This window comes from Myodes glareolus, chromosome 6, assembly GCF_982192425.1.
Source record: "Myodes glareolus chromosome 6, mMyoGla1.1, whole genome shotgun sequence".
NCBI classification, from domain to species: Eukaryota; Metazoa; Chordata; class Mammalia; order Rodentia; family Cricetidae; genus Myodes; species Myodes glareolus.
The window spans coordinates 69,107,224-69,121,184 of NC_142031.1; the positions used below are offsets into that span (position 1 = coordinate 69,107,224).

Here is a 13,961-nt window from a genome sequence, read left to right on the forward strand (position 1 = left end):
ATACTGTACATCAGATCTCATCTTCTTTCACCTTGCGGCAAAGCCTGTCTTTAATTCTCTTTAACAACCTTGACTAAAAGAATAGAGTTTGGGCTAGAGAGATGGCTCAGAGGTTAAGAACATTGACTGTTCTTCCAGAGGTCCTGAGTTCAATTCCCAGTAACCTCATGATGGCTCCCAACCATCTATTATGAGATGTTTGTCATGCAGACATAACATTGTATACATAATAAATAAATAAAATCTTTTAAAAAAGAATACAGAGTTTAACAGGGCGTGGCGGTGCACACCTTTAATCCCAATGTGAAGCAGAGACAGGCTCATCTCTCTGATGAGGCCGGCCTGGTCTACAGATGAATTCCAGGACAGCCAGGTCTACACAGAGAAACCCTGTCTTCAAAAACCACACCTATAATCCTACCTCCAAGGCTGAAGCAAAAGGATTAACTCAAATGTGAAAACAGCAAGAACTACACAGTTGAGTTCTAGAACTAAGCGACTGCGAGACCCTCTCTCCCAAAACCACAAGAAATAAAGGGGAGGGAGATGGAGAGGAAAAGGGAAGGGCAGATAGCACCTTTCATTCGCTAAGCCAACCCTTAAGTCGGGGTCTGGGTTATTCTCCTCAGAATCAATAGAAATGAGGCCACACATTTTAGAAGGAATTTTATAGACACTATGCTGTACACACTACATTTTCCTTCCCCCATCACTAGACCACAATCACCAGGGCAAGTTGGTGTCTGAGATTTCCCCTATCTCTTTTACTACATAATAGCCTGAAAACTTACCAATATCCTGAATCTGAAGCAAACATCCTCCAAAACCTCACTATACAGTGGTTTTTTATTATTTTTATTTTTTAAATTATTATTATTATCATTTAGACAGGGTTTCTCTGTACAGCCTTGGCTGTCCTGAAGCTCACTCTGTAGACCAAACTGGCCTCAAACACAGAGCTCTGCCTGCCTCTGCTCCTGAGTGCTGGGATTAAAGGTGCGTTCCATTACTACTTGGTCTAACAGTGACTCCTGTCTACCCTTGTCACTCTTTCTACATTTTTAGTTGGCAGTAAGCCAGCCCCTCATGTTACAGATGGCGCCCATGTGGATAACTGCATCCACAGAAAGCGTGAGAAAGCTTGGGAAAGAACAGAGTAAAGCATGTTTTCTTGGTGGCAGCAATTTTTCGGGTCTGCTCTGCTTGCTAGAGGCAAGCAAAGGCTCTCATCTAAGAGAGACTTCCTGACTCAGCTTTAGCTGCAAAACCCTGCAGCTCTTTTAAGAGGTCCTGCCACAAAACACTTAAAGGGTGTTGATGAAAAGCTGAGTTGTGGCAATAAAAATGGCTCTAGCAGTACCTCTGCCACGAGGCTGGAAAGCTAAGGAATAGGCTGGATCCAGCCATCAAAGCCACGGTTTTAGACTCATGTGGTCAGAAAAAGAGAGAGAGATACAGTGAAGAGAGGTTCAAAGACAAAGAAAACCTCTAAATGATTTACAGTGTGTTAAAAATATATGCAGGGTAAAAGTTAAAGTTCTTAAAGTTAAAAAGAAAGAAAGAAAGTAGTTGGGTGTGGTGGTACACACCTTTAATCCCAATGCCTGGGAGGCAGAGGTAGATAGACCTCTGTGACTTCAAGGTGTGATAGCAAACACCTTTAAACCCAATGTCTGGGAGGCAGAGACAATGGATCTCTGTGAGTGGTAGCACACACCTTTAATCCTAGCACTGGGGAAGCAGAGACACGTGGATCTCTGTGAGTTCAAGGTGTGGTAGCATTCACCTTTGAGCCCAGCACTGGGGAGGCAGAGACAGAAGAATCTCTGAGTTCAAGGACAGCCTGGTCTACAGAGTTATTCCAGGACAAAGATATACAGAGAACCTGTCTCAAAATTAAAAGTAAAAATAAAAGAAATAGAGGTTAAAATAACATCGCATAAAGATGGAAAATACACAGAGATACTGTATGTTATTATGCTCTCTTTGAATTGTTTGAATGCTGAGGAAGGAGCAACAGCTGCTAAAAGACTTTTGTTTACAAATGCTGCTGAACTAACCCAAGATAGGTACTTTGAAAATACCTTTGCTTCAAAACTGAAGTCTAAAGGTATGTTACTTTGGAAAAGAGATTTTGCTTTTGTTTCCACAGAAAATGAGAGGCTGTGGAATCATTCTGACTTAAGAAAAATCCAGTTTGACCAAGGGAGACCACCTGAAAAATCTACAGTAGGAACAGATGGCCCAGATATCTGAGTTCTTTATCCAGAAGAGGTTCAAGACTGCTGCCTGAGATGATCAAGACTCACAGGATACTCCAGTAAGGACTTGATTATAACTTTAAATTGTCTTTAGGGGGCTGGAGAGATGGCTCAGAGGTTAAGAGCATTGCCTGTTCTTCCAAAGGTCCTGAATTCAATTTCCCAGCAACCACATGGTGGCTCACAACCATCTGTAATGGGGTCTGGTGCCCTCTTCTGGCATGCAGGCATACACACAGACATAATATTGTATACATAATAAATTAATATTAAAAAATTTTCTTCTTTAGGTCCCCATAAGATCATCAGTGCCCCCGACCAACAGGAAGTAGCCTGAAATACTACACCCACATTCCCCCAAAAAATGGACTATGGATATTTTCCTTTGTTTTTTTTTTTTAAAAAAGAGGGGGATGTGGTGTGGGAGAATTGTCTGTAATCTGTCAATCATATTTTAAATAAATGCTGATTGGCCAGGCAGGAAGTATAGGTGGGAAAATCAGGCAGGAAGTAGAGGTGATGCAATGAGAAGCAGGGGAAGCTGTAGAAGGTATGTCCTGTATGAGAGAATAAATAAAAATTAAAAAAGGAAAGAAAAGATAATTTACATTTAAAAAGAAGAAGCAAGGAATACTAGTTTTGAACCAGGCTTGGTAGCACATGGCTTTAATCCCAGCGACACAGAGGAAAAAAAAAAAGTATCTCTCAAACTTCTCAAACTGCTGTCCAAATACAACCTGCATCAGAACTTACCTGTATTAGTCATCATATAATACAACCTGCTGAACTAGAATCTCTGGAGGTGGAGTGAGTCTAACAAGGGCCTCTAAATGATGCTTAGTATGTAGAAGTTTAAGGCCCTCAGGTAAGTAACACAGTCCAAGTATCATCTGAGGCACATCATCCTAACTGATACATTCATTATACCTGTGTATTCACTTTTTATTGTGAGAGGGTTTCAACATGGACATAACAAACACCAGACCTCAACATAAACAATATTACAAAAGACTCCCTCCTTGCAAAAGAATCTAAGGATTTAGGTAATACAAATAATCAGATGTAAATAGGTACAAAATAATTACTCTAACACCATTTAATTAACTTCAAGGTTTGGGAAAGCTTTTTATCTACAAAACTGATACTAACAATTTACTTTTAATAGGTTGATCATAATATTCATCCTTAGCTTTTTCATCTTCAAAGCATTTTACTAACTAATTATAACCTAACCCTTTGAGGGTAGGTGTTACTAGCTTCATGACAAAGATGTTTCAGAGGGATTATGCAATCTACCCACACCATTTAGCAATCTGTCAGAGTAATTAAAATACATGAGTAGGAAAAATTTTAGACTAAGAAAATAAAATCAATAACAAACATTTATTGAAAACCTACTATGTATAGAAGACATTAAGAGAAGTGAAAAAGACTTACTTGAAAGCAACACAATTCATCAGGCTGATAAACAGTCACAACAATGTTATAAATACTATAACAGCACAAAATTCTTAGAAAAAATGCAAATCCAGAAATAATAACTATTAATAGAGACAAAGGTCCTACAGTTAGATCATGAAGTCTGTAGGTATGAACAGTCTTTTCAATTTCCTTAATTGGGGGGATGCCTAGGCTAGGAGTATTCCAGGCGTCATTAGAAAGCTCAAAGCAGCTGATCTTTTCTTTCTTTTATTTGTAAAAAAAATGCACAGAGGTAGCAGTTACCATGACTGCAGAAAACAAAACTTGGACTGCTCTTTATTTACTTGAGGCCAGTGTTGACTACCAAGTCCTGAAACTACAGGCATACAAAACGTCCTGAATATTCCTCAAAGATCCCGAAAGCAACATTTACTATACTGTTTCTAAACTATCATAAAATATATGTAAGGACAAAAAAGACATGCAAGTAAAAGCTGGCTAGGAGTTACAGAAAAATAACAGTCTACAATACTTAAATATACGTCTTTCAGACAAAATTTTCTGGATGATCATTTTTGTTTTTAATCTGAAAATTTTACATTACCTGAAAATGACAAAGAGGCCTGAGATTATAGCTCAGGAATATCATGACCCAAGGCTCTGAGTATGAAATTAATGAACAGTGGGCAATGGGAACAGATGCTACACGTACACCACGGAGAAAAAGACCAGACTTAGACGTTAGCCTCAACCCCACACTGCAGCACCACCACTGTGAATCGAAACTGCATTGTTAAAAGAATCAGGGACGGTGGACACGATCTCAAATACAGATACTGGTGGCTCTTTATCTTCACTGATTCATTCCTCCAACGCAATTTATTAAGAATCTATTCATGTTTGATATACTCAAGATTATAAGTGATGTGGTAGTTCCTACCTTTCAAGTTAAAACCTAGTTCCTAAAATCCAATGTACATGTATATAAAAACTTACATGTTAAGACTATTGCAGAGTAGGCACAATTTTATTTAGTCTCTCTATAGGGCAAGACTATAAAAATTAAAATACAGACCTAGTAAGGCATCTCTCAGCCTAGTAAGGCTTCTTCAGCAAGAAGATGCTTGCTTCCTAAGCCTGGGAACCTGAATTTGATCACCAGGATCCAAGTGGAGATAAAAGGAGAATGGACTACACAAAGTTGTCTTCTGACCTCTACATACACGCTGTGGCAGATGTGTCCTATGCATACACCATACATACACACACACACACACACACACACACACACACACACACACCATGCACCCATACACACACAATTACAAATAAAAATTTTAACTAAAATACAAACTACTCTAACCCCAGTGATTTTACTTGCCCCAAAAGAAAGACATGATAGCACATATCTATATCCCAGCAAGAGGGAGGAGACAGCAGAATCACCTTCAGTTCAAGGACAGCCTCCTCCACACAAAATTCCAGAATGACCAAGGCTACATACAAGACCCAGTCTCAAAAAAATGAAAGGGAGACAGAGCAAACATCCAGGTCCAAGAAGCTGTAGGGTATACTTTCTTGAATCCAGAAGCTAATAAGGCAGTCTGGTCTTGAGCTGGATGAAGTTGTAGGCTCCAGAAAACTGCTGGTCCTGACCAAGTGTCCCCAGGATTTCTATGTTGGTCACTCCCCTGACATCATTTCCCTAGAGAGTGCTTAGGGGTAGCCAAGACACTGCTAGCTAGTCTTTCTAATAACTGCTCCAAGTGGAGTCACAACAGGTAAATTTCAGCCTGTACTATGTCAAAACTGGGCTGTGGGGACATCCACTATTTCAAGTTCACCTATAGTCCCAGAAGACAGGTACTAAAGCGTTACTTACTTGTGTTCTCTCTCTCTCTCTCTTTCTCTCTCTCTCTCTCTCTCTCTCTCTCTCTCTCTCTCACACACACACACACACACACACACACACACACACACACACAGGTACTAAAGTGTTACTTGTATTCTCTCTCTCTCTCTCTCACACACACACACAGAGAGAGAGAGACAGAGAGACAGAGAGAGAGAGAGAGAGAGAGAGAGAGAGAGAGAGAGAGAGAGAAAATCAACTAATCTTGACCTTTCCCAATCTATCTTGACCTTGTGTCCTGGGCCACTTCCCTACCGAACCAAACAGGGACTTCATGGATGACCTCTTCCCAGCTACAAAGTCCCCTGCTTCAACAAACTCCCAGCTCTACTCAAACTGGACACAGTGAGATCCCTCTGCCCCTGCTGGATCTCAGATGTTACAGTTATCCTTGTCCAGTAAAGCTCTCCCTATGTTCAACATCTCTCTCTATTCTACACATAAGGGACAGTCCAAGAAAGGTGGTAGCAGGCTTGCCCATAAATTAAAGCAGGCAGAGGAGGCTCAGAGACACAGAAGAAACTTCTCATATTACTAAAAAAAAAAAAAAAATTCAAAGAGTCAGGGAATAAGGGAGGGAGAAAAGGGGGGTCTTTTCTTCTCTTTTGTTGCTGTTTTGAGACTCACTCTGTAGTCCAGGCTACCCTTAAACTCACTTTATAGCCTGGGTTAGCCTCAAATTTAATAACCAGTCACCCTTACCTCAGCCTCTCAAGTGCTAGGATTACAGGAGTAAGCTATCACACTAAACTTTCTGCTAGATTACTTTACTGATAATGTTACAAACACAGACCATACTGGGAACCGTGGTGATATACTTCTATAACCCAAGGACCTAGGCAACTGAGACAGCAAGATTGCCCAAAGATCCAGGCCAGTCTAGGCTATGTAGGACCTGTGTCAAAAATAAAAAGTTATTCTTGAAAAATATAAATGGGGATTTTTTATTTTATTTTATTTTATTTTTGGTTTTTTGAGGCAGGGTTTCTCTGTAGCTTTGGAGCTTGTCCTGGAACTAGCTCTTGTAGACCAGGCTGGCCTAGGAACTCACAAAGATTCACCTGCCTCTGCCTCCCGAGAGCTGGGATTAAAGGCGTGTGCCACCACCGCCCAGCTATAAAAGGGGAATAGAAAAAATAAGCTAGATGAGATGGCACAAACTTACAGTTCTAGCACTCAGAAGACAGAAGCAAGATAACTGGGATGAGTTTGACTCTAATTCAGTGGCTCTCAACCTGTGGGCGATGACCACTCTGGCACACCTCTATCTCCAAAAATTATTTACATTATGATTCACAACATAAGAACAATTACAGCTATAAAGTAGCAACAAAAATAATTTTACAGTTGGGGGTCACCATAACATGTGGAACTGTACCAAAAGGTGCAAGTATTAGGAAAGTTGAGAACCACTGATCTAACCTGTACCATGAAAACTGGTTTCAATTTATTTTTTTTTAAAAAAAGTGTTTGAACAGTTGAAGTTTTAGGTAGATTTTGTTTGTTTGTTTTTGATTTTTGATAGACAGGGTTTCTCTGTGTAACAGCCCTGGCTGTCCTGGAACTCATTCTGTAGACCAGGTTGGACTCAAACTAAGAAATATGCCTACTTCTGCCTCTTCAATGCTGGGATTAAAATAACTAATTTTTTAATTATTAATCATATGTATATATGTTTATGGAGGTGGGGTATTTACAGATGACCAAGGAGACCAGAAGACAGCATCAGATCAGATCCACTGGAATTGGAGTTATAGGTGCTTGTAAGCCACCAGAATGTGGGAGCTGTGGACCACACTTGGTTCCTGTGAAGAGCAGCAAGCACTCTTACCCATTAGGCCATCTTTCCAGCCCCATAGATGGAATCTTAATTGGGTACACATCTTTGTGCCAGTCAGCTTCTCCGAAGCGTAAATCCTGAGGGGGACTTGGGCCCTGGGTTCAAGATTAGCTTTACTAACACAGTGAGACTTCTTCTAGGGTTGGAGATGGCTCAGTGGTTAAGATAAGTTGCTGAATTTGGTGGTAGTGATGAACACAATCCCAGCAATAAAGGAGCAGAAGCAAGCAGATCTCTGAGTTCATGACCAGCCTAGTCTACAAAGAGTTCCAGGACAACCAGGGCTACACAATGAAACCTTATCTCAAAAAAACAACAAAAAGAAAAAAAAAACTATGAAACTCATCTAAGAGGTAGTCCATTCTCCTTCTTAGATGAATTATTATGGTGTCAATTCTCTACAAAAATTTATCCACAAATTTTCAGTAGGGCTTACCAGGAGGGCAGGATCTAACATGCCCAGGCTAGCCACTCTCCTGTCCTTACCCCTGGAGCACTAGAATGACACGTGTACACCAGCACAACAAGCTCTAGGCACATCTTTTAGTAAACCCTATAACCTCTACTGAAAAATTAACCCCCAAAATGGCAAGTCAACTTGCAAAAATTAAAGAGTACTTAGGTTTTAGAATATTAACATGCCCCAGAATTTAAAACAGGGCTGGGACTGGAGAGATGGCTCAATACTTGTTGCTCTTGCAAAGGATTCAGAATTATTTCCCAGCACCCACACAAAGGCTCAGACCATCCGTAACTCCAGTTGCAGGGTACTCAATGACCTGCCTTAGCCCTACTCAACCCTCACAGGCACCAGGCACACAAACATACTTACAGGCAAACACTCATTCAAATTTAAAAAAAAGTTCTTTTTTTAAATATAAAAATGATGATAGCAGCTGGGTGGTGGTGGTACATGCCTTTAATCACAGCATTTGGGAGGCAGAGGTGGGTGGATCTCTGTAAGTTCAATGCCAGCCTGGTCTACAAAGCAAGTTCCAGGACAGCCAAAAGCCAAGACTACACAGAAAAACCTTTCTGGAAAAACCAAAATAAGTAAGTAGATGGACGGATGGACAGACGGACAGACAGACAGATAGATAGCTTGGATTGGTGGCTCAAACCTATAAATCCCAGAACTCAGAAGATAAGGCAATACTAGCATTAATTTGAAGCCTGCCTAGGCTACAGAATGAGACAATGTCTTTGAAGAATGCAGCACCTATCTGCAGTCTCAGCTACTTCTGAACTGAAAAGGAAAAATCAATTGAGCCCAGGAATTCAAGAACAACTTAGACAAGACCGCCAGACTTCATGTCAGGAAAAGGAAAACAGAAAGAGGGTTGGGGAGAGGATAAGAAAGTTAAACGATGTGTGTATACGCTAGGTCAATAATAAATAGTACCCCCACATCATGGAATAAAAAATTTAAAAAAAAAAAACCACTGGGCTGGGCTGGACAAATAGTTCATTGGTAAGACTATTCACTGCAAAAGCATGAGTACCTCAATTCAAATGTTTAGTACCCACATTAGAAATAAAAGTCAGGCTGGGCGGTGGCGGCGCACACCTTTAATCCCAGCACAGGAGGCAGAGACAGGCGGATCTCTGAGTTTGAGAAGTCTGGTCTACAAGAGCTAGTTCCATAACAGGCTCCAAAACTACAGAGAAACCCTATCTTGAATAAGCATACATACAAACATACATACATAAATAGATGTCAGGCGTGATCATATATACCTGAATTCCAGCACAGTGGTGGAAGGTGGGCAGCAGACACAGGAGGATTGCTGAAGCCTGCCTACCACCAACCTAGCCAAAAAACAGTGAGTTCAGGTATCCGTGAGAAACCCTGTCTCAAAGAAAGAAGGTGGAGAGAGACAGAAGAATACACAATGTCCTCTTTTGACCTACTCATGTGTACACATGGGCATAGGTACCCATCCATGCATATATGCTCACTTGCTCTCTCTCACACACACTCTCACACACATACACACAATCAGTGTTCTGGAATACTTGGGAAAACAAGAAAAAAAATAGCACAAAAACAAAAAGCATGGGGGCTGGAGAGATGGCATAGCAGTTAAGAGCACTAGTCAGTCACTCTTCCAAAGGACCCAGGTCCACCCCAGCATCAACATGGCAGTTCATAACTGTCCGTAACTCAGTTCCAGAGGATCTGGCATCCTCATACACATATATATGCAGGGAAAACCCGGATGTACATTTTAAAAAATAAATATTTCTTTAAAATTAAAAAAAATAGAGGGGTATTAGGGCAAAAGATCTTAACTGGCATTTTATAAGTGAAATCAAAATAAAATTAGGATGGATATAATGAGTGCTAAAAGCAAGAAGTTAAAGAAATGGTAGATAATGTTAAAATAACTAGATAGCCGCAGAAATGTGGGGATACAGCAACATTTATACACTACACTTATACACAGAGACAAAAACAGAAAATCTGGAGTAACCATTTTTAAGTACATGCATATTCTACTCATTCCTGGGCTCTATCTCAAAGCTATTCCCACACCAAATCCACAGGTGTTATATAAAGGTTTTAATTGTAGCAATATTGAAAGAGTCTATGTATTCACCATTTAGAGTGGATAGTTACATGCAATGGATACACTCTACAAAGTAACAGACAGCAATTAGACAGTGACTATATGTATCCACAACCACTCAAGAGCCTGAAAATAAAGAATTAAAAACTAAAAAGAGCTCTAAAACCAAATATTACTCACATAAACTCAAGTACACGCACATAAACCATGTTCAACTGAGTGCTGATGGCACCAATCCTTCTGGCAGAATCACAGGCTGTGACTGTGCAGGCAAGTAAGCACTGTCCTGAGCTAACAAGGGCATCTGGTCACCCTACCTAGTAAGTACTGTTTTCTGTAACCTAGAGAGACTAGTCTTTATTAAAAAGATAAATATCTCAGATTTTATCTGTACTAAGGCCTTTCTAGCAGATCACCAATGAAATATTAACTATAAAAATGTGTTAACTCTTAACAATGAAAAGATAATGAAACATATGTATGAAAATACTGTAATGAGGGGCTTGGGATGTAGCTCAGCAGAATGCTTGTCCAGCATGCATGAGACACTGGGTTTGATGCCCAGCACTGCATGAAACTAGATGTAGTGGCCCACACTGTAACCTCAGCAGCATTCCAAGTGAAGGTTATTGCTAGTTACATAGCAAAGTCCTGATGAAACCTACTATTTTGTATGTTAAACTAAAAAAATAAAACAAAAATATAAGCCAGGCATGGTGGTGCATATCATTCATTCTCCCAGCACTCAGAAAGCAAACACAAGTGGATCTCTTCTGATTTCAAAGACAGCCTGGTTCATATAGTAAGAACCAGGCCAGCCAGAGCTCTATAGTGTGATTCTCTAAAATAACAACACTAACAACAACAATAATAATATATTCTTTAAAAACCTCCTTATATAAATTCTTAGGAATTATGATCATCATCAAGGTGGACACTTATAAACCAGTTATACTAAATCGTAAAACTTTGTAAAAATGACTTTACCAATTTGTTGCATTTTCAACCTTGACTTTTTACTGAAATTTTCTTCTAAAAGTACGTAAGGTTTAGGTGTTAAAATATTAAAAATCCAAAAATCTAGCTGGAACCAAGTATGGTAGCCTACATCTACAATCCTAGCACTTACGAGAAGCAGGTGTATTGCCCACTTCAAGTTCAAGTCCAGCTTGAGACTTAACATATCAAGGTATTGTCTCAAAATGAAATAGATAAGTAAATCGAAAGAAAGTTGTCAAACAGGAATTAGTTCTAGACATCTGTTTTAAATTTGTTTGTGTGTGCACATGTACTGAGATCAAAGGACCACTGTGAGAGTTGGTTCATGCATATGTTTCATTATCTTTTCTTCTCAGGAACCAAAGGGGTCAGACTTTAGTGGCTAGTGTTTTTACTGTGTGACCATCTCACCAGTCCATCTGCTGTTTCTGGACTGTATTTTTTCTGTATCAGTTTGAAGGCCAAGTATTTAATAAGTGATTTACTGCTTTAAAGGGAAAAGAATTGGCTAACACTAGAGGTTTTGCAATAAATAAAAATATTAACACAAGAATTTTAATTTAACTGTATTTCTCTGAAATTACATTGCTACAAAAAATAAAACATGATGGCTGACAAGTTTTTAAAGTAACTCAGAAATTCAAAGTTCAAAAGTACCAGACCACTCCATTCATTCTGTCTCAAATACTCTAAACTCATTAACCATAATATGCAAAGAAGCTGGATAGCACATTAGAGTAATTCTCTCTAAGCACAGGCTTCTGTCAAATCTTTACAACAGTATTATTTCCTCACCTAAATCTAAATTTGACACAAAATGAGGTGTCAAAGACTTTAAAGACCTAAAAGGAGACCAGAATGGATATAAAATTCAGACACAATGAAATATAATTTTCAGATGCTTTTGGTTCCATCCAAAACTCACACAGGGACTGAGTGTAAAAGTGGTAGCTCTAAAAGGCTGACAAATTACTCCAATACATGTAGACAAGAAGACACCAGATTTAAAAGGATTAATTGTATTTTTATAGTGTGTATTTTTCTCTTTCCCACCAGGCTTTAAAAATTTAGAGACCCAGACTTTGTGATATATCTGTTTCATCCCAAGCACTGTGCTGGAGGCTGGGGACTCCAAAAGTCAAATGACATTCAAGTATGATATTGTACAACTCCAGTATGGGCAACTCACGCAGACTATGCTGTGAATCAGATCTCAACTTGCAGAACATGTAAGGCAAGTTGATGTATGCTTACCATCTCAGCTTCAATGGGAAGCTGAGATAGAAATTACAAAAACAGCCTAAGCAACACAGAAAACCCTATCTTCTTTGAAGCTACATCTCAACAACAAAGAACATGAAATTCTACTAAAAGATTCAGTAGACAGACTCCAGAACTCTTGAGTTTTAGCTACACCTTTGACTTCATCAGAACCAATTCATTTTGTTTTCTCATATGCCTACCACATATACATGTATAGTCTTTAATGTTGGAACTAAATTTCATCTGCCCTCTATTCTTAAAGCCTTGGCATCAGAGTTTGATAAAATGGGCCAACTCCTCAATATGCTACTCATTCATCCATTAGCAGATATTTATTGAGCATCTGTTTATAGCAGATGTTGGAGTAGGTTCTAAAAAGAGGAATTAATGGAATTAAAGAAGAAATAAGATACAGTGTCTGCCCCCATGATGCTTACAGACAAGTCACTCACAAATAGTCTAAGGGTACCAGGTATACTGTCTACAGCTACAACTACTCAGAGGGCTGAAGCAGGAGTTCAAGACCAAGTGGGAGACAACCTAAAGAAAAAAACATTTTGCTTTTCACTTTGTTTGTTTCTTGTTTCATTTTTCAAAACAGGGTTTCTCTGTGTAGCTCTGGTTGTCCTGAAACTTACTCTGTAGGCCAGGTTGGCCTCAAACTCACAGAGATCTATATCCCAAGTGCTGGGATTAAAGGCATGTACCACAAATGCTAGGGGAAAAAAAAAAAAGGAAAGAAAAGAAGAAAAAAGTTTTTCTATTGCTGTTTTTTTGCTTTTTGGGGAGGTCTTTGGTCTGTGGCCCATGATGACCTGATTCTCACTATGTAGCCAGGCCAGGCTGATCTCAAACTCACACGACCCTCCCTCAACTTTCTCAGTGCTAGGACTACAGGCATGAGCCATCATGCCCAGTTAGAGCGACTTTAAGCAAAATCTTATCTTGTCTCCAGATGAAATAAAACAATATGAAAAATATCAACATTCATAACCCAAAAGCACCAGAGGTTTATGATCTGACAGCAGCACACACTCAAGAGTATTTAAACACTAATACAAATTACAACCTGTCATTACACATAACATCCTTCAAAAAGCATCTAGACTGGAAGGTACTTAAGAGTTAAGTATGTGCTAAGCATGTGTAAAATCCTGGGTTCAATTCTCACCACCCCAAAGAAAAAGAAATCTGATATTTTGTTCTTGGTTTTTGTTTTGAGGGCAGGGTATCATCCAGGCAGGCCTCAAATTCTTAAGGATCTTGTAGATTCTGCCACCTAATTGCTGGCAGCATAGATGTGCATACCATGCCCAGGCTCCCCACCCCCGCCTTGGTTTTTCTAAGACAGGTTCTCATTGTATAGCAGACCCAAAAGCTTATAAACTCACTCTGCACCGTAGGCTGGCCTCATACTATTGCCAGTCCTTCTGCCTCAGTCTCTCAAGTGCCCAAATTTATAGGCATATATTACCACTGCCAGCTCTAACTTACACCTCAAGTTAAAACATACCACATACAGTTCCCATACCAACTTTGTACTCCCCTATAACATTTTATCCAACAATCATTAAATCTTTCCTCCCAGGTAAGGCATTTTGCACAAAATTCACCCCAAGAGGGAAAACATAAAATTACAAAATATTCCTATTGCAAATCAAACACCTAGTATCAATAGGTAAATTCAAATTAAC

The 13,961-nt window shown here is 39.4% G+C and overlaps 1 protein-coding gene across 4 annotated transcripts in view; it reads right to left on the reverse strand.

Annotated features, from left to right (window-relative positions):
- The window catches only part of Atad2b (ATPase family AAA domain containing 2B), a 146,666-nt gene that overhangs the window by 120,659 nt on the left and 12,046 nt on the right, over positions 1-13,961 (reverse strand). The gene's annotated exons all lie outside the window — the stretch shown is intronic.